Below are 21,538 nucleotides of genomic sequence, written 5' to 3' on the forward strand. Positions count from 1 at the left end.
CCGTGTCACAGGGATGATGGTTTGCTTTCTTAGGCGGAGGAAGCTGGGATACTGTGCTAATAATTAATGAATTAACCCGGCCAGTTTGGCTCAGCAGTTAGTGTCCGTCCACGGACCAAAGAGTCTCAGTTCAATTCCGGTCAAGGGCATGTCCCTTGGTTGCAGTCTGGTCCCTGGCCCTGATCGGGGTCGTACTGGAGGCAACCAATCGATGTGTTTTTCTCACATGGATGTTTCTCTCCCTCCCTCCTCCCAATCTATCTGAAGATAAATAGAAAAATACCTCGAATGAAGATTAAAAAAAAAAGTTAATAATTAACTAATGACTCATTCTGAGTACTAATCTGAAAACACAATTATTGCTAAAATATTGCTAAACTATGTTTTCCATGCAGCCAATACTCCTTATTTAAGTAAGAGAACTAGATGTCACTGCTATTTTTTTTTTTTAATTTAAGACCTCTTAGATGCAATTTACTCTTTAAGCCGGAAGAAGTGACTAAGTTTGGTTAGTCACATCTGATATTTAGGACATACACTCGACAGGTCTGGGTGAGACAAGACAGACATTTGTGAAAGAGGTGAAGGGTTCAAAGAAAAAAACAAAGTCACAGACACAGACAATAACAGGGTGATGACCAGAGTTAGGGGGGAGGGGCAGGTAGAAGAGGGTTTTGGGGGGACACATGATGTTGGAAGGAGACGACTTGGGGTGGTGAGCACACACTACCATACAGATGATGTATTCTAGAATTGTACCCCTGAAACACATATGATTCCATTGACCGATGTCACCCAATAAATTCAATAAAAATTTAAAAACCAGAGGTATTTCGTAGGGAGTAAATTCTAATACTTTACACTGCATACTTTTTTGTTTTTTGCTTCGGGACTTGGATACAAAAGATCATCCCGTAGTGAGTTGTGCAGTTAGTCTCTACATCATGGCATATAAATCAACCCACTATGCAATCCACCTCCTTCTAGAAAACCACTCTCCACCCGCACAGTCTACTAAACACGTGGCAAGAGCTGGCAACATCGACGCCTCGCACTGAATGAAGCGAAAACACCGCAAATGTGCCAATAAAATACAAATCACAGTCACGTACAATTCTCAAACGAAACCTTTGCCTTCCGACACCCGTGTTTGCCAGTGCCCACGTCCTCAGCCCTTCGCTGAGGAAACATAGTTTAGCAATGTTTCAGCAATAATTGTGTTTTCAGGTTAGTACTCAGAATGAGTCATTAATTAATTATTAACTTTTATTTTCTTTAATCCTCATCCGAGGATATTTTTCTACTTATCTTCAGATAGATTGGGAGGAGGGAGGCAGAGAGACATCAATGTGAGAAAAACACATCGATTGGTGGCCTCCTGTACGACCCTGATCAGGGCCGGAGACAGTACCTTCTTGTTAAGAACGGCCACAGAGCCCTGGCCGGTTTGGCTCAGCGGTTAGAGCATTGGCCTGCGGTCCTGAGAGACCTGGGTTCGGTTCCCGCTAAGGGCGCGTGCCTCGGTTGCAGTTTGTCCCCGGCCCAGGTCGGTTGTGGGGGTGGCAACCACTTGATGTGTTCCTTTCACGTCGATGTTTCTCTCTCTCTCTCTCTCTTCCTCTCTCTCCCTCCCACTCTATCTGAACAAAAAATGGAAAAATGTCCTCGGGTGAGGATTAAAAAAAAAAAAAAAAAAAAAGAACGGCCACAGAGCTCCACGTGGGTTACCAGAGGCAGCGCGTGGATCTGCACCTGGGGCATCTCCCCACGGGACCGGGGCCCAGCTGGGTGGGCGGTCTCTGCACCATCCCCCAGGAGCTGGGCTTTCCCCTGTAGCTCCTGACCGATGTCATACACTCAGCCTCCTTCAGGTCTTCCAGCCCACCTGCTCCACACACCCACGACTGGGCAGACCACACACCCACGAGTGGGCAGACCACACATCCACGAGTGGGCAGACAGCGGGAGGGCGGGAGGCGTGCTGGGTGCTGACTTGTGCTTATCGCCCGGTCTGTACGGTGGTTCTGGAGCACAGGGTCCCTCTGGTAAATCCACTGGAGGGGGGCTCGGGAGTGAACTGCGTGGCATGAACTACAGCACAGAGGCCCCAGAAACCGAGTTCAAAGTGAAACCACATCTGGGAGCTGGAGGGGAGGAAACAGCTCCAGCCAGCAGGTGGCGCTCGTTCCTTACGGATGTGACCGGAGGCGGTGTCAGTGGGGAGGGGCCCTCTGCCAGCTGAGACCACTGCTTCCTGTCGCCTCAGTAATGTCCCCTCGCGTCAGCGGGGTTCTGCAGGTGCTCGTCAACATGGCAGTTGCTCTCACTGCACCAAAAGCTACGACTTGGTGGAATCAAATCACTGCATTTATTATAAACTGGCCGGTTCTGACTTAGGACTGCGCCTGGTGTATGCTTCAGAAGATACCCATCATGACCACGTTCTAATTTTGATGAATTCGGTTCTAAAGCAGTAACATGAACAGAAATGGGGCACGTGACGGCAATTCAACGAACACATATATTATGTATTATTTCTGCTTTGGAACGTGACAGCCCCGTTGGTCCTCAGCGTGCATGAGAATACTCCTTTACCTGGGACCTCCTGGGCTCGGTCCTTCCCGGCCGACGCTCACCTCAAAACTTCTAAGTGGGAGATGGAACAAAGCTAACAACGAATGAAATGGGAGCCTGGCCCCGGCCCGGTGGCCAGTCAGACAGAACATCCTTCCGTGCACCAAGGAGGCTGCGGTTCGATCCCTGGCCGGGGTGACTTTGGGAGGCAACTGATCAATGTCTGTCTCTTACATCATGTTTCTCTCTCTCCGAAATCAATCGATACTCACCCTTGGGTGAGCATTTTAAAAAATAAAACGTGTGTTTAGTATACAGAAGAAGCAAACATGAAAAGTAAAATGTGTCTAGTTTCCTTAGGCATATCTCTTGGTCACAGTCACGGTCCCTGTAACACAGTGGAGGGGGTCTTCCTCCACCCTCCATCTCCGTCCAGTGTTATAAAGGCCTCACCGCCTGTCCCCCACACCCGACCGCCTGTCCCCCACACCCGACCGCCTGTCCCCCACACCTGACCGCCTGTCCCCACCTGACCGCCTGTCCCCCACACCTGACCGCTGTCCCCCACACCTGACCGCCTGTCCCCCACACCTGACCGCTGTCCCCCACACCTGACCGCCTGTCCCCCACACCTGACCTCTGTCCCCACCTGACCGCCTGTCCCCCACACCTGACCGCTGTCCCCCACACCTGACCGCCTGTCCCCACCTGACCGCCTGTCCCCCACACCTGACCGCTGTCCCCCACACCTGACCGCCTGTCCCACACCCCCCACAACCCTGTCCCCCACACCCGACCGCCTGTCCCCCACACCTGACCGCCTGTCCCCCACACCTGACCGCCTGTCCCCCACACCTGACCGCTGTCCCCCACACCCGACCGCTGTCCCCCACACCCGACCGCCTGTCCCCCACATCTGACCGCCTGTCCCCCACACCTGACCGCCTGTCCCCCACACCTGACCGCCGTCCCCCACACCTGACTGTGAGACCCCTGAGGGCAGTGATGGGCCTTGACGTCCTGTCCCTGCCCCAGCAGAGAGCGTGGCACAGTAAGTGTGACGTCGTACCCAGGCTGCTCTCTCGTCTTCATTCTGATGGTCCTGACTTGCGTGCACTTCACACCGGGTGGGCTGCTAGGAAGCTCCAGGCCCCCAGATCTAAGATGAAATGAGCTTCCCGGGGCACTGGGTACACCACGTATCCACCACCAGGCCCAGGGAAGCTGGAGGAAGGCAGAGCTGGGACACCCCCTCAGAGACTCCATCTCCAGAACACACGCCGGTAAGAGACGGTCAGGAAGACAAGCTAGGGACCCCGAGCCCCGGTGCCTGCCTCTCCGGGAAAAACAAACACGTCTCCGTAACGGCGGAACTTCTCCATGTCTCTAGTTTTGTTAACACTTGTAGATTTTCCTGTGGTTAATGGGAAAAGTGTTGGAGAAAACCCCCAAGATCCTGTGCCTGGGGGGGGAGAGGCTGAAGCCCGAGACGACGCCCCGCTGAAAGCAATGTGACAGGGTGTCTGGGCGGGAGGGCCCGAGACCTGGACTGCACGTGAAACCAGGGCAGAAGCGTGAGACACAGCCTGCTCTCTAGAACGCCAGCCACACTAATCCCAGAGTCCGAGAGCGGTGCTGCGGCAGCTCCTGCTGAAACACAAATGCCACGAAAATATACATTCGCACGAATCGGCGCGACCGTGAGACCAGGGGCTTGCACCGACCTGTCCACTGTTCCCAGGGTGCTCCGGTCCTTTCTCTTCAAGGGGAGTTTGCTGAGCAGGTGGCCCGAATGTCCACCGGGAGCTGCAGCAGCTGTTCTCAACGACCTGCGCCCGTCGACGTTCACACGCACACCGTGCCAACACCAAGAACTGTGTGGGGACCGGATTCCCCAACGGCACACCGGCCACAGACAATACCCAGTCGCCCTGTTCCCGAGGCAGAAACAAGATACACGGTGTGACGGCCAATACTGGCCATCACCTCCACCACCTTCCAATCAATAAGCTCATCGGTTATGCAAGATATTTACAGGGATGTTTCTAAATAGGTCGTAAGTTACTTTTCTAAAAACAAATCATTTTAAAACTGATGAAGTACTTGTGGGTCACCTGCCCAGGTGGGTCACCACACCCATGCCGTCAGCATCGAAATCGGACTGGCGAGCAGGCAGACACGCACGCTGATCGAGTTAGGACGGAGCCCGGGCAGTGTTTCTGCAGGTGACAGGAAGGGGGGGAGAGCAAGAGCCCCCCAAGGCTCGGGCAGAAAGCAGTCTCTGAGCACGTGGGGGGGAAGGTGGGCGTCGGCAGGGCCCTTGCTACCGCCCTAAACCGGGTCGGAACATGAGCCCTGAAGGCAGAAGCCACGCAGTGGGGTCCGCACGCCCCGCGAGCCCCTGGTACTACTCCATGTCCACGAGCAGGGGTTCTGTCTCATTGCTGGTACCCAGGGCCTGGCATTCAGCCAATTCTTCACCAATTTGTTGAATGAATGAGTGTTTTGTTACAGCAAGAGCTACAATCATCGGGACAGAGAAAACTGCTATCTAGTATTTAGTAACCATGGCAACGCAGTCACAGACTGGCTTCCTGTGCACCCGTGAGCCCCCCCCCCCGAGGAACTCGGGGTTTCCGAGAGGTTCGCTGGCCCTCACAGCGAGCCCTCCTGTCTCCATCTGTCAGCCCACGTTGCCTTACAGCCAACCTAACCCAACCCCAAACGCTTTCCCGCCTCCCCCGCTCCATCCTCTCTGGCCTCTCAGGGGGCACCTGTCCCCGAGGAGAGCACAGGGCTCTGACATGGAAACTGCCGGCGTGGAGACCGTCCCGCCCAGGGACACTGTGCTGACCACCTTCTCCTCGGACAGAGTCCCGCCCCGGCCTCGCGGGGGCCGCCTGCCCGAGCACCTCAGGCTCCCCTGCGGCTCCTGCTCTGTTCCAGGAAACCCCAGCACACCTCAGAGGGAGGAGTCAGCCCGCCAGCTTTTCGGGGTGCGGACAGGAACCAGGGCCTATGGATCTAGGAATTAAAATGCCCGCAGGACCCTCCATCCATTCATCCCTCAGTGCGGGCAACCGTGGGAGATCCAGGCCTGCACGAGCCCGGCGGCCAGAGAGGGGCCCTCGGCCCGGAGCTGGGCCATCGCGAGATGAGACCTGAAACAGCAGACTGCTTCCCACACGGCTCCCTACACTCCGTGTGTGAATCAAACACACGCAACAAAGTCATTTCCAGGAGTCTGACGCCGAATCGTTCTTGAGTTTAGTAACAGAAGTCTCTTAAAGCACAACCGCTTGCCGTCCTTCATCTCGTCCTCGCCACCTGCATCACCTGTGACCAGACAGGACCGTCCTCACAGCCAAGCTGCGTGGACACTGTCAAACCCCAGCACGCTTACAGCACCCCTTGCTTTTCTGCAGGAGTTTCCGTGAAAGCAGCTGCCAGTCGCCCACGGCGAGCTGGGACACAGGGCACCACGCAGCCGCCGGTGACCACACGCTGACGTCACACGCATGTCCCCACGAGCAGCACACGCTGCATATGGCTGCTGGGACAGCAGACACAGCGCTGTGGCAATTTGAGAAGCAAAACAGTGCAAAACCAGAGCCGCTGGTGAGGCAGAGACACTTCTCTGGTCCAGAAGGTTTCAGTTTACCCGAGTGACCTTTCCACAGACTCGGAGATCGTCCCGTTTGGGGAGGACAGGCTCGGGGAGGCCGCGGAGTTGTCCCTGAGCCACCAGGCTCTCTGCATCATCAGAGAAGATGCCCCCGGAACACACCTGGGCGGCGGGTAGTCCCACCTCGGAGGCGTGTGTGCATGCGTGTGTGCGTGTGCGTGTGCGTGTGTGTGTGTGTGCATGCGTGTGTGCGTGTGCGTGTGTGTGTGTGCATGCGAGAACAGACATCAGGAAGAGGAGGAGCGAACTGAGGTCTCAGCCTTCGGTCTCAGCATCTTCGCTCCGCCACTAGGCACAGGCAGCAATGAAAACGCCGAGCAAGAGAACGCTCAGGTCTAACTGAGCTTAATTCAAAACCGTGGGCAATGAAAATGAGCCCTAACAGCCAGTTTGGTTGTAAAGAAATAAATTCCAAAATGCCTGCAGTTCCTGGGAGGTCGCGTGGGACACAGGTGTGAGGTGTGGGGTGCAGGGAGAGGGTCCTGGGGCCCACTCGGCCTCGCTGCCCTTCACCCTGCTGGGCAGGCGGCTCACTTCCGCAGCGACTCCCACCGGCTGCAGGATGGAAAGATGCCGGTCACGGGGCAGGCGAGGGTCTGCACACGGGGAGGCTCCCACGAGTCCACACACCTTCCGCGTGCATCTCCCATGTGCTGGCAAAGGGCCGTGTCCAGGAAAGTCACCTGGACTCGCAGCCTGGGGCCTGTCTCCCCGGCGGGGTGAGCCCAGTCGCCCAGCCGCACTCACGTTCGCACTGGCCGCGTTCTACGTCGACGCCACGCAGCCGTGACCCGTTACAGGGCTCGGGAAACCTATCAACACAACCTAAAACGTCACCACTACGAGTGACCACTGAAAACCAGGACACGGAAGTGAGTAGCAGCCCTGATGTCCACGCTCTGGACTTAACAACCCATCTCCTGACTTAACAGCTACAAAAGGAGCTGTGGCCGGTTCGCTCAGCAGGTGGAGGGTCAGCCCACGGGCCAAAGAGACGCAGGTTCGATTCCAGTGAAGGGCACATATGAGGTACAGTTCGGTCCCCAGCCCTGGATGGGGTCGTGTGAGATGCAACCAATTGATGTGTGTCTCTCACACTGGTGTTTCTCTCCTCCCACCCCTCCACCCACTCTGAAAATGAATTAAAAAAATCCTTGGGTGAAGATTAAAAAGAATTCTGAAAGTATGCGTACAAGGTCATCCAAAGGTTAAGCAAGAGCAGCCTTGGAGGCCACCTGCTGCGTTCACACCGGGCTTCCCCACCCTCGAGGTGTCAGGCGACCTGGCTCCTCAGAACGTTTCCCACTGGTGAGACAGATGGAAAGCGGCACTCCTCCACGGACACGGGCTCACCCGGGGTCACGGCGGCGCCCAGGGCGGAGAAGCCCGGGTGGAGGGTGAGCTGCAGCCCTGCGGATGTAAAGCCTCCTTGGCTCTGGCCAGTCTAGAATGTGGTCCGTGTGCTGAGCCTTCGCACGAAGCGACATGCTGTGGGCAAAGGCGGCTCAACAGCACGAGGAAGAAGTCAGCCTGGGAACAAAAGGAAGGGCCAGGGGACCCGACGTGGGAGCGGATCTCATCACAGATGCAAACCCCGTCGATGCTCAACAACTGCTTCACAGAATGAGACCGTTTCTAGGAAAGTCTGAGAAGGACGGGGAAGAGCGTGGGCGCAGGCGAGACAGCGATCTGGCTCTACACAGCTCCTGAGTGCCCGCACCCCCAGGCCCGGAACAGCGCCAGCATGGAGGGCGAAGACAGCCCCCAGGAAGATGTGTGTGCGCGTGCATGTGTGTGCACGTGCATGCATATGTGTGCGTGTGCGTGCATGTGTGTGTGCGCGCGTGTGTGCACGTGCATGCATGTGTGCGTGTGTGTGCATGTGCGTGTTTGCGCAGGCGGTGGTGGTGGTAAGAAACAGAACAATTTCATTTGGCTCAGTGCACGGCCAACCATATGCTCTCCTTAACAAGAAAGTTCTAATTTGTTTCCAGGAATGAAAATCTGTGACATTCAGCGTCTGGGGAACCTTCAACAAGAAGAAAGTGTCACATTACACAGTGTGATTCTGAACCCATTCCCTAGCAAGTTGCTGCACTGAGATAAGCCGACTCCAGACACTAACGGATTCGTATCTTGTCACCAGGACTTGGCCCGCGAAGTAAGGAGAAGAGGGAGCGAGACGTCCGAGCATCAGCCTCTTCCCTTTGTTGCCTGCGCCCTCGAAGGGCTTTGCGCTCGGGCCGGCACTATTTCACCCCGTGGCCGTGCGGGGAACGTCCACGTGTTCGCTCGGAGCCCGCAGGGTAGTTTCAGTTTGCGTGGCGCGGCTCACAGGCCAGCTGCCCACTCACTGGAGACACGTTCACTGGTGACACATGGACAGCCAGGGGTCACAGCCACAGCAGGGACAGCGTGCTGGCAGCCAAGGCTCCGGAGGACTTTGCTCCGTCTCTTATCAGCGTCTTCGTGATAAGAAATTGAGCGCGGAGGGAGTGCTCCCAAGTCTCTGAGTAACTGATGCCCCGCAGGACGAGGAAGTGCTCGGTGGGAGGGAGCAGGAGGGGCCCAGGCCCTGTGGCCCCCAGGCACCTGACACACACGGGAGCCCCTCCGGGGGCCGTGTGCTCCTGGGCACGAACAGCGAGGAGCCAGAGGGTTCTGGGTGAACGTGCGCCGGCGGGGCTCCCCCACGAGTGACAGGTAGAAAGTCCTGCTCCGCATCGACCCGGAAGTCAGCAGTTTCCGGGACTTGTGCCCCAAGTTATTAGAGTAAAGAGAGAGAGAGAAAAAAGTAACTGACAGTGAAATTCATACTTTCCAGTAACTGTCAACTCTGCCCAAAGTATGTGAAAAGAACCCCCAAATATAATGAACTCTGCAGCCTGGGTCAGAAAGTGATAGAGCCGAGTGTCACTAAACAATGTATTTTGTGGATACTTTGTATACAGCAGATGAAACAATGTACACCAAAGTAAACAGGTATATTTAAGAAAAGGTCTTTAAAAGCAGTAGGAAAAGTCAAAGGACCGCTCTGCTTAGTCGAGGTTTCCCCTGGGGAACAGCCCCTCCTTATACAAGCACAGTGGAGGGGTAAAGATAGTTTTGAATGGTCAAGGTACCAAAAATTAGATTTAAACTTATTTCAAGGTGGGTCCCTAAGTATATTTAGTAAACACAAACATGCTAACTCCTTTGCCCTAATTTATTTTCCCCACTTTGCAAAATACCATTCTCCCAGCAGAGTTGTGTTGTTGTTGTTGTTTTTAACATCTATACATTTTCTCATCACTCAATGTCAGTTAACAAATATTATTTCTCTCTTCTGGGCCTTCACTGCTTTCAATGAGTATTTACCTGATGGTTGGTACCCAGGTTAAAAATTCCACAAGTGTGCAAGTTCAAAAAACAAATTGTTTAAAACATTACAACCAAATTTCGCCACAAGAAATTCTTTTCAAATTAAATATCTGGGAAGCAGCTAGAGCTTGAGGGGACCAGGACACTGCGCAAGCACCTCTTCTTTTCGCGGATGGAAAGGAGGCTCCGGAGGTGGCGCTGGGTCCCCCGTGAGGAGGTCCCTGATCTGTGCCTCACCTACATCACAGTTCTGCATGGTGCGTCTCCCACTGTCTAGTAGTCATTTCAAAACAAGGGGGGTGGGGGGAGTGAACCGCGCCCCGGGGAGCCCGTCTGTGCAGACTGGGGGAGCAGCAGGGTGAGCTCAGCCTCCACCCTCCCCTGGGCTGTGGTCAGAGGTGCGCGGGGCAGGTCTTCACTGCTGCCTGCTCGGGACTGGATTACTGAGAGCTTCCCATCCAGTTCCTAGGTGAGAAAGTGAGGCTGGCAGAGGCGAAGGGGCTTCCCCGGAGCCGCCGGCGGGAAGTGACGCCGGGCCTGGGCGCACAACCCCAGCCTGGGCCTTCTTGAATGCAACCCGCAGCTCAGAGCCCCACGCAGGACCCAGGCTGGGAGCCTCTGACACGCTGGGGCTGCTGGGAGCGCACAGGCCACGGCTGCACCCCGGGGCCCAGACCGTCCCGCTCGGGCCCTGACGCACCCTTCTCTGGGCCTCCTGACCCACTTCCCAGGGTACTGTGGTCACCTGACGGGCCCACAGGCTCTGCTCTGTCCTCAGCCCGGAGATCTAGGGGCTGGCCGTGGGGCGCTCAGGAGGCACACGGCACCGCGTGCTCTCTGACCCGAGCCGGAGTTCTGTCCCCAGCCAGGTTCCGGGCTCCCTGCTCTCCACCCCCACCAGTCTGCAGGCCTGGTTCTCTCCACAGCCCTCAGCCCGAGGCCACGAAACTGGCCTGCAGGTCCCTTTCACCAGCCTACTCCTCCGCATTCCTCAGGGCCCGGCAGACGCAGAGCTTCCGGGGAAACACCCCCACACGCCCGTCCCGGCAAGCTGGGGCCGGCCCGCCCTGCCATCAGGTGGACTATTACCTGGTTATCGGCACAGGCTTCCTCCACTGGGCCCCGCACCTGGGTGCCTGCGCGGTGTCCTTGGAGGCTCGGCCTCTGCCTGTGTCCACAGTGGCGACAGCTCTGACGATGGGCATGTACACGGGCAGGTGCCCCTCCGCCTGACCAGCAGTCACCTGGCACCGACGTGCTTACCCCCTGCAGCCCCTCCGCCAGCTCCCTGGGCCTGCCCTCGGGGCCGGGCAGCTGCTGGGATCCCTGGGCCGAACAAGCCGGGCCAGGGTCCAGCTTGGTGCCTGAAGCACTCAGCACGCGTGTTCCACGCTGAGATGGCCCTGGATTATTCTCGGTGACAGCCATACGCTGTTTGGCACCGAAATATTGTCCTGAGACTGCACCCTTGAAGTTTTAATGCGAACTGGAAAAGCTGACTCAGCTTACTACGATGTCAACTGTACAAAGACTCTTTGCAAACAGGTCCTTCAGGAAGGCGTGGTCCACGTGGCGGCGGGACTCAGAAGGTCGCAAGTGGAAGGCGTCCACTGCAGAGGGGCCTGGAAGGAGAGCTTGGAGCTCAGGCAGGGCCGGCCGCTAACAGCCAGATTCACCCGGAGCAGACGGCCGGGGTTCTTTACTGCACAGGGAGCAGGGGACACGGGGCTCACAGCGGAGACAGTGAGTGTCCCAGAGAACAGCCAGGGCACACGGAGAAAGAAGGGACGAGGCCGCAGAGGCCTGACCCTGGGCTGCGGCTGTGGGAGGGCCCCAGGGCCAGCAGGAGCAGAGCGGAGGAAGCCGGAGGGGCCGGGAGGACCGGTGGGCACCCCGCGGCCGGATCTGCAGTGCCCGGCGGGCTGACCCTCCTGGAGAGAAGCTGCACTCAGGGCTCCGTCACTGAAGCCCGGACGCCCCGGCCACGTATTAAACACCAGTGAGAATAAGTGAGGAAGGTGCAGCTGAGCGCCCCCCGCACAGCCTCCCTCTCCGCAATGACCTCCTCTTCCTCTCTGGATGTGCTTGTGCAGGAATTGAGGCCCACGGTGGAAAAAAAGAGAAAGATCTGAAAGAGACGTATTTGGAAACTTCCAAATATTTGAAAACTTTCTATGTGATAAAGGGGCTACTTTTAATCCACAAACAGTGCTGGGGCACTTCGCTAGTTATTTGGAGAAAGTCAGTCAGAGCCCTGCGGTGCCTGGAAATTTCAGCTGGATCAAAGATGAAAGCATTTTTAAAAACCTACAAAGACACTATTAGAAAACCCTGATGGGTGTTTTTGTAACTGTTCAGGAGGAAGTAGTAACAGCTCTTCCTCACACAGCTCCCCATTCACACGACTGAGTCAGGACCCAGACACCAGCCCTCACGCCCTGCAGGAGCACCTCAGCTCCAGCTCAGGAGACCCGACGGTCCCAGCCCCCCACGGACATGGCCGAGCGACTGGAACTCAGTGCCTGTGCCCTTCACTTTCTAGACCCAACACAGAAAAGTGAAAGAAAAATAGAATCACTGATATCACTGAGTCACAACACAGAAGTGGGGAAAACTGCCCCACTGACCCTCAGACCAAAGGGTCAGGGGTTCGATTCCTGGTCAAGAACACGTACCTGGGTTGCAGGTTCAACCGCTGGCCCCCATTGGGGTCGTATGGGAGGCAACCAATAGAAGTGTCTCTCTCACACTGATGTCTCTCTCTCTCCCCACCCCTTCCCTTCCTTCCACTCTCTCTAAAAAAAAAATCAATGGAAAAATATCTTTGGGTGAAGATTAAAAAAAAAAAATTGTTCTGTTACTTTTAGGACTGATCATTTCATCACAGAGGTTCAATTCCATAAACTCCAAGCCCCACACACAATGACTTGTGCAACTGCGTGGAGGTGTCAGCGCACCAGGGTGACCGAAACATAGTTTCAAAATTCAAAATAAACTTACATGAAAACACTAAAACTTTTCCAGAAACATTAATATCTACAGTAATCTGTTACATCCTAAAAAAAATCTAAGGTTCAATAAAAATAATGTGATGTATTGCCCGAGAAGAATTTGAGAATACCAACACAAATCCCGAAAACGAGTAACAGATGTGGGCAATTATTCTGAAGGAGGGAAACAGAGAGAAACGCCTGTTTCCGAACATCTGTCATTTCCGAGCGTGAACAGTAACAAGCTTTCGCAAGTAGCACCTTATTAAACCAGAAACCCCACGCTAATTAAAACACTGGGTCAGTGTGACAAAGCTGAAATTCACTGCCTGACTCCTCACGGTCAGGCAGGAGAAAGTCGGTCTATTGGTGGTGATCACCTATGAAGTATTTTAAAGAAATTGCAGAGTACACAATGGCGAACAAATAAAGCAAAAAACACGTCCCCACATAAACAACCCAAAAGACGTTTCTAATGAGCAGCATCCAATTTTGTGGAATTCTAAAGAAAGTGCATTTATTCAGTGTCATCGGGGCTCCAGGACTAACCCTTGCAGTAATTTAGACGTTGACCTCGTTAAGGATCAAAATACTCTCTCCAGCTCTCCTGGATGGAAACCTCCCTCCGTGTATTGCGAGCTTCCTAACGTTAGTTCACCGAGGACAGAGAAACAGGACAATCCTGGAATAATGAGCCACAACCGCCATGAAAAACAATCATGTCAACTTGATCACACTCACTCTGCAAAGAAGGAAGCTGATGTCCAAAAGGCAGTGCCAGAACGTGCTGTCGTGTCATAAATGTCGAGCCGGGAGCACTGCAGGTTTGTGAACTGAGTCCCAACACCAGGTGGCCCCCGACTGCAGCATGTGACGTCCTCTCCCCCTCCTGGTGGCTCGGGAGCCTGGCCCTTCTCGCTGGCTCATGCCAACCGGCAGCCGCCACACGGGAAGACGGCAGGAGTGATACCTTAAATAAGTCAGCGATTCCTGAGCCATCGTCCTTGGACTCTCCTAGGTGTAAAACCAAAGAGCTTCAAAGCCCAGATTTTGTTACCGGCGTTGGCGGTCAGGACCTTCCCCCAGTGCTCCGCGCTGAAGCCCGCTCCAGATAAGGGCGGCTGCAGGGCTCAGTTACCGCCGTGAGCTTGAAGACGTGTTCTGTTACGTGGGCCCTGGCTCTTCTTTGGCTCCTGAAACCTCAGGGAGCTCTTGCCCAGAGACTGTCTCCTTTAATGCAAATGTAACTTCTGCTCACCCCAAGTGGAACTATCATCAATAACAAACTGATACATTCCGGACGAAGTACAGTTATTAGGACAAGAACCCTAAACGTGGTATCTCAAGTTTACATACATTCTGAGAACGTGAAATAAGGAATCATTGTATTAATGCATAACACCTTTCGGTGCACATTTATTCGTGTACGTGTACACACACACACACACACACACACACACACAGCAAAGCCCTCTCCTCTGTGCGGGTCGCCACGCAGTGGGGCTGTTCGCCCTGCCTCGCTGGAGGCCCCTGCCGCGTCTATTACCAGATGCCTCCTGGTGGATCCACCACAGGCAGCAATCTGGAACGGCCACTGTCTAGGTTTTGGCCAGGTCTCCTGGTCTCAGCTGGGTCCTTGCCCGCGTCTCACAAAGGGGAAGAACAGATCCACTGGGCTGAACCTGCCATGTTACTAGTACCCTCATCGTTTATCAACAAGCACTTAATGAGTGTCTGCCTGTGCCAGGCATTCTGCTGGATGGGTTCCTGCCCAGCCACAGGCTCTACCCACTCAGTCTTATCTTCTGAGAAAGGCATGAGATAACATGTAAAGTCCCCTCAGCGAGCTAAAATCTGAACAGGGACGAGCTGACTGGGGAATGGGCAGTGTTCCCGGCAGAGTGTTCTCAGGCACATGCAAAGGCCCTGTGGCCGGCAGTGTGTGTTGAGTTTGAGGAAATGAAACAGAACAATTCTGCAGGGGGCAGGGGGGAGCACAGTCAGAGACAGAGGGGGACAGGGGTCAGACCATGCGGGGATTCCACAGGGCATGTTACAGAGTCTCTGGTCTTTATCCAAATAGAAAGCATTTGGAAGTTTTTAAATTAAATTCTTAAATTAATATTTTTTAAAAATTAAATTTACTTCTTTTTCCAGAGGAAAATTGTTATGGTCAGATTTACAGTTTTAAATGATCACGCTGGCCACAGAAACATGGAGAACAGGCTGGAAGGGAGGAAGAAGGGACAAGGAACCAGTTGGAATACAACACATTCGTCCACGTGAGAGACCACGGAAGCCTCCGGTGAGGGATCGCATCCGAGGGGGGGTCTCAAGATAACACTTAGGTCCTGGTTCTGCCATTTCACAAGCAAGGAACATGCCAGTGGGACCAGGTGCAGGGAAATGCTAACCTCAGCTTCAGATACCTGAGCATCAATGTGTCATGCAGTGCATCGAGAAAAGTCCTGGCTAGAGAAATAAACTCTGCAATCATCTGCGAAAGGCCAATAAGTGATCTAAAGGCATTCATGAGAACAGTGCTGGGGCAGAGCAGACAGACAGAAGCCTTGGGACACCCTGAGGTCCTTCTAATATTAATATTCAAGAGGATGACGGTGGGCCATGGAGGAAGAATTGTCAGGGTTCACAAAATCAGGAGGGCTTACCCACCAGCCCCACAACCAGACACTTGCAAATATTAGAATCGCGATCTCCTCAATAGTTGGCAGTTTGAGCACGGCTCCAACTACTTTGTAACAACACTTAGTTTTACATGATATAAAATTAGTCAACATTAGCAACTCCTGTTTGTTAAACACTGACCACTGCTACTAAATAGCAAGTGAGGTACAAAACTCATAAAGAAACAGTTCTCACCTTCAAGATGTACCTTAAGCTGGACCACAATCATTGTAAGTTATTGTAATCTTCTGATACACTAATTTAAAAATAACCACCTTGAGAAAAAGTAATTTCTTCATCCTTCCATTCACGGGCACTGAATACCACTCACAGGGGCCAGACACCCTCCTGGGAGGTAAAAAGAATCAGAGTTCCTCGTCTGTTAACAACTGGTAGTTAGGACGCAGAATGCTGTAAGACCAGTTTGAAGATTACTATTTGATACTATATCAGTTAAATGATTATTTGGGCACTCGAGAAAGGTAATGATCACATCTCTGCAGTCAGGGAAGAAGCCTCCGCCTACCGTCCAGCAGCCCAGTGTCTGCCCTCCCTGGAGCATACTCCCATCATCATGGTTACTTGTGATAAACCGAGTTGACTCACGTACTACAGCCCTGTGGAAGCCTCAGGGACTTCCGCCAGCATCCAAGAGGTCTGATGGTCTCATTCACAACCCCTGGGGACACATGGTACTTTTAGGAAAACGCACTTGCTGGGTCTTAATAACTTAACAGGTCCTGACCCCACAGCTCCATCTATTAAGCCGAACTAACCAGGCTGGTATCCGGAGGACTCAACCACCGAGCCCAGCACCTCTTCCATTCCAAGCCCACCGAAGCCAGTGTGATGTGCAGTCCAGGCCACCGGCCACCTCCGGTTATCTTACGCCCGAGAGCACATTTTACGTTTCCTCCTGTTGTTTTCTTAACCAGCAGTCCCTGTTTCTACAGAGAAAGGCTGAATTTCCAAACCAGCACTGGCCAACACTGAGTTTCTTGTTCCCCATGTCCCCACTTTTATTTTCTCTTTCAAGCAGGGGGAGAAAAGAGCCCCACCTGCATTTGCAGTTTCATACATATTCCTGTTCACTGAAGAGCGTGGGCAGAAGTTGATTGAAAATCATCTGTATCAACAGCCCTTTTTCATTACTGTGGAAATGGAAACACTCCGACACACATCCGTCCTAAGAAAAAGGAAAGACCAGAGGCAAAGAGCAAACACCCGCCGACCAGGCGACAAGCCGAAAGAGGAACAAGGCTGCCACCCTCAGCCACCACCCTGGGAACACAGCTGGGCCCTGGGAGTCAGGGGCACCACAGACACAGCGTGGACCGCTGGGGGCGAGATGCCGAGCACTCGGGGTTAATCTGGGGCCTCTTGTATCACCACAGCTCGCGTGGTGTTGTGACACGTTTGTCCTGCGACCTACACCGGGCTGTGACTGATAATCCTCTCCTCCCCCACACAGACCCCAGCCTTGTGCAGGCCCACAGACGCTGGGTGAATGAAGTCTGAGACAGTCCCCAGGGCACAGGGCTAGCCGCATGGGGACAGTCCCCTCCACGTGGGATGATGAAGGTGAGTGAGGGAGGGGTGTTCATTTCTCCCACTTAGGACTTAACACAGATCAAGCACAGATCAAGACATGCACGAAGCACTCGGCTCCAATCAATTCCTCCCTTGCCTGACAGGAGGTGATGACGAGCTAAGTAGTTTACTTGTATCACATGTACGAGGCCGGGTTACAGAGCGCGCCGGTTTATCTACATATCAGGAGACAAAGGCACTGGGGAGAAGCCTATCGGTTTATTACAGAACAACTTCCTCCTTGAACAGTCATCAATGAGTTCAAAGATTAATTATAAAAGAAACGGAGGTAGCAGGGAGCGGGCCGAAAAGCGGCCTGTGCGGTCGGCCGCGCTGGAGTCGGAGTCCTGGCTGTCTTCGGGCTGTGTGAGCACAGCTCTAGCTTAGCTAACGCTTCCTCCTCTCAAAGACAGGCACCGTGAGCCCTGCAGGGTGGCGGTGCTGACACGTGGTAGGCAAGGAAGGTGACCACGGAAAAGGAATCTAAACATCCCTTTATGCTCAGAACACACGCCTCAGCCACAGCTAAAACCCTCTTCTTGCGACGACAAGACCACGGGCCCATCTCGGTGCTTTGCAACGAGCCATTTGCTTTCAGACTGTTCCTCGTTCTTTCTTTCATGGTGCAAAGTGTTCAAGTGCTTCTCAAAGACAACCTGGGTTTACTCCCTTGCCCAAGCCCTCCCATTAATCCCCCACCCACTTCCACTGCTCAGCAGCGCCAGCTTTTGACGTAGGTATCAAGGAGGTCAGGCTGAGAACGGCGGCTCGAAGGACAGACCTGGTCTATGGAGAGCAGCAGGCTGTGCAGGTGAGAGGCCCGCAGCGCCAGGCGGCCCTGCCGACGGTCTCCCCGCTCCCTGCCTTCCCCCGGCCCCGTCTCACAGGGAATGCCTCCTCACCCGGAAAAACGGGTTACAAAATGCAGAGGTTGTGATTTCCAACTCGGAGCACTTGTGAATGCCCATCCACCCCCAGGGGACCCCGTCCTGTCGGGGGAACCGCCAGGCCACCCAGTCACCTCTGGAATGCTCACAGCCAGCAAGGGCCGATCACAGGCGGCCTGGGCAAGCTGTAGCTGGTTCTTTTGCTCTTGTTGGAAGCAAAGAACACCCTTTTTTTTTTTTTTTTGTCTTTCACGTTTTGCAACCTTCAGGTCGACAAGTCAGCGACCATTTCTAAAACAGGCAGCGTATGGAGGTGCGACAGGAGAGGCGAGGCAGTGTCTCCGGACAGGGCCGCTTCCTGCTTTCTGTATCCAACAAAATGGAGTTATTATGGTGTATTGGAAATCATATGTTAAGGAATGCTGGTTAACCAGTCACCCTTGCCAAAATCAGATATGAAAAGAAAACAAAAGTTGGCAACAATTCTAGCTCTCATATTTCTCTTTCAGAATTATATTTAATAAGGTTAATCTCTGAAGAATGCATTAATTCTCTTACCTGATTTAAAATGGAACTCGGAGACAATTCATAGCTACAAAACTTACAAATTCATATAAGATTAACTTATGTAACTACCTCTATTGTTCTATAAAGTTACCAACTTAATTTTTAAAAAAAATAGTTTTAGGTAATAATGTTCCTATACCTCCTCTAGTCAAAAGAAAACAAAAACCCCCCCACTATGTTATATTTTTAGCCTAGCAGCTTCTGACAGGAAGTAAAAGCTGAGCGCTGTAAGCGGTATAAAAGCAGCCTATGAACCGGCTTCAGTTTTAAAACAAAAACCAGCATTAACAAGTTCAGATATCTTGTTCTTTCACGGGGCCAGCAAAGTGATAGCCAGGCTTTTTTAAGTTACAAAAATAGGAAGGAGTAACTGTATCTACCAAACTTACAATAGCCTGTTCAATGGAGAGTAACACTGTAATTTTTCTTCAAAGACGGTAAGGAGGAAGAAAAAGCCCCTAATTCTGCAATATAAGGAAAAATTCCAAACCCTTGGGCGCCACATACAGGCACAGGGCTTTCACTGACTTCAGTTATGACCCTGAAGAAGAGGGACAGACTTAAAATCTTCTATTTTTAACACGAGTATTATTTACATAATTTATACTTCACAGACGTATTTTCTATGCTTTCAATTTCTACATCCAACGACAAAAAAACAGAAGGGAATTTTGAAATAAAATATCATAGGCTTCTCTGTAGAAAGAGGGGTCCCAGACCCACAATACTACTGAAACGTAACACTAGTTCAAAATCTGTTTGGTTTTCTTCCTGAAGTATGAATGTAACTATTGTCAAGAAAATTAAAACGTAGAGTTCAACTGGGATTTTATTGAACAGCTTATAATGAAAGTGTTGATATCAACAGATTCAAACAAATTTCAACCCTACTGACAAGGAAATGGTGGTGGTGGGGGGGGGGTTCACTGTATTTCAAAAGCTGGAGAATAAATCTTTTACCATAAATAAAATCTTTAGGTATGACATTTGGGGTGAACAAACTAGCATTCCAGCTAGTGAAATTCATTTTAAAAAATCAGTTGTGCTGACTAGGCCATTATTTCACACACCGTGCTCTTGAGACAAAAACGGGGCAGACCTAGATTAAGAAATGCAGAAGTTAAACATGGACGCCTAGCAGCCCGGGATTTACCTGCCTGGGCTGCAGGAGGCTCATTCTGCAGCGAGACCACACTAACCCACTTCTGCACATGCTTCTACTGCGGCCTCTGTGCTCACGGCCGGTTCAGGCCAGATGCTGACACTGCTGAACTACCCGCCGCATCCGAAAGGGTGTTCTCACAAGAACAGGTACAGTGAACTCAGCGAATTCGGGGTTTCCTCCTGTATCTGGAACTCATCCGCAGCAACCATCACTTTCAAAGGGGTACGCTGTGAAGTTGCAGCGGGCGCCCAGCAGCAGGCGAGCAGAAACAGCCCCAGCCAGACCGAGCTGCGAAAGCTCGCAGAAAACCATCGGCCAGGAGCGTCTCCCCGTGCAGCCAGGGCGAGGCGGGGAGCGTATTTTTTAGGGTGTGTATGTGGGGGGAGGGGGCGACTTCCAAGTCATACACTGCGGTTTTAAACAAATAAGGAATCAAGTTTTTTTAAAGTGCCAAATCACTTTAGAAAATTAACCGAAGCCCCAAATTGCAGTGTGGACAGTCTTGGAAACACTCCGAATAAAGGTCAGGAACTGCACAGGGCAGCGGGTGACCGGCACAGAAACACTTCCAGCTCCTCCACCCACCCCCCCCCGACTGTGCTCTGCATACACTGGTCAGATTTCGTAAACCACGGATGACCGCTGTCACACCGAAAACAGGGCCCTTTCGCAGGAAAATGCGTCCGGCGCGACCCGCAGGTGTGAGCCCCTCGCCCCGCGGACCCGCCCCAGCGGCTGCGCCGGCCCGGGGTCGGCGTGCGGAGCGGGGCCCCAGCCTCGCCCGGGGCTGCGGGGACCGCGGCCGCCGCCAGGACACGAAGGCCCTGCGCAAACTGCCAACAGAAGTCACTGCGGTCCTCGTGCTGCAGCCGCGTCCCCGGAGCACGGCGCCCCGCGCCCGGACGAGGCCGACCCGCGGCCGTGGCAGGCGCCCGAGAGCCGCCCCCGAGGCCCGGGCCCGCACCTGCCCGGGACCCGCTGTCACGGCCGCGGGCCTCGCCGCTCGCCCTGCGCCCGGCGGAGGGTCCCCGCGGCCCCCGCGCACGCCTGTCACACGGCCGCGAACAATCACAGACCGGGTCCCCGGGGTCGGAGCGCTCCCTTCCCCGCGCCCGCGCCCCCGTCCCGCCCGCTGCTCACCCGGCGGCTGCAGGAGGCGGCTCCGCGGGCTCCGTCCCCGCGGCGCCCGGGTCGCTGCTGTCCCCCGGCTCGGGGGCGTGGGCGCCGGCGCGGCTCGCGGCTCCGGGGGGCGGCGGCTCGGGCACCGGCTGCGCAGAGCTGCCGCCCGCGGGCTCGGGCGACGGGGACCGGGACGGGGACGGCGGCGCGGGCGGTGGGTCCAGCTCCACGCTCCGCACTTTGCGCAGCTGCCGCCGCCGCCAGTCCGCCCGCTCGCGGCCCCCGCCCGGCTGCAGGGACCCCCCGCCCGCCTCCGCGCCCGCGAGTCCCGACGACGACGCGCGAGTCCCCGCCGCCGCCGCCATTTTCTGTCGCGGCCGCGTCCGCCGGGCGGAGGGAGGGGCGGGGGGAGGGGCGGGGACGCCCGGGGGGCGGGCGGGGGAGCGTAGGCCGCCTGCGCAATGCGGGAGCGCGGCCGCCGGGCCTGGACGCACGCGCGCGAGGGCGGGACCTCGGGGGCGGGGACACGGGCCCGGGGGTCCGGGCCGCAGGTGGAGGGGACGCACGCGCGCGGGGGTGGGGCAAGGATGGGGGCCGGGGACGCCGGGGCCGGGGGCGGGGACGCCGGGAGGGGAAACGGGCCGCAGGTAGGGGGACGCCGTGTGCGCCGCCGCCAGGTGGTCCCGCCGCCCCTGCGACAGGAGGGGCCTCGGCGGGCGCGCTCCCCAGCGGACTGCAGCTCGGGTGCCGGCGTGCGCTCCGTGCAGGGGACTCCGGCGACCGCGCTCACAGTTGTCACCTGCCCTGGGCGTCGGGGAGCCGCCACGGACCACCCCCACCCCCACCCCGCCGGACGCGACCTAACGTCCCGCGGACACGCTGCCGCGACCAAAGAAATAAAGTGTTTTCCCAGCTT

General features: G+C 54.7%; 1 protein-coding gene across 2 annotated transcripts in view; it reads right to left on the reverse strand.

Annotated features, from left to right (window-relative positions):
- The window catches only part of MAP3K1 (mitogen-activated protein kinase kinase kinase 1), a 69,329-nt gene that overhangs the window by 47,345 nt on the left and 446 nt on the right, over positions 1-21,538 (reverse strand). The window contains exon 1 of one of the 2 annotated variants that reach the window (XM_036280257.1): positions 20,644-20,693. The exons of the other annotated variant lie outside the window; for it this stretch is intronic. The gene's annotated coding sequence lies outside the window, so the exon portion shown is untranslated. Of the gene's footprint in view, positions 1-20,643; positions 20,694-21,538 lie in introns of those variants that run through there. 2 annotated transcript variants of the gene reach the window in all.

This window comes from Molossus molossus, unplaced genomic scaffold, assembly GCF_014108415.1.
Source record: "Molossus molossus isolate mMolMol1 unplaced genomic scaffold, mMolMol1.p scaffold_m16_p_3, whole genome shotgun sequence".
Classification (NCBI taxonomy): domain Eukaryota; kingdom Metazoa; phylum Chordata; class Mammalia; order Chiroptera; family Molossidae; genus Molossus; species Molossus molossus.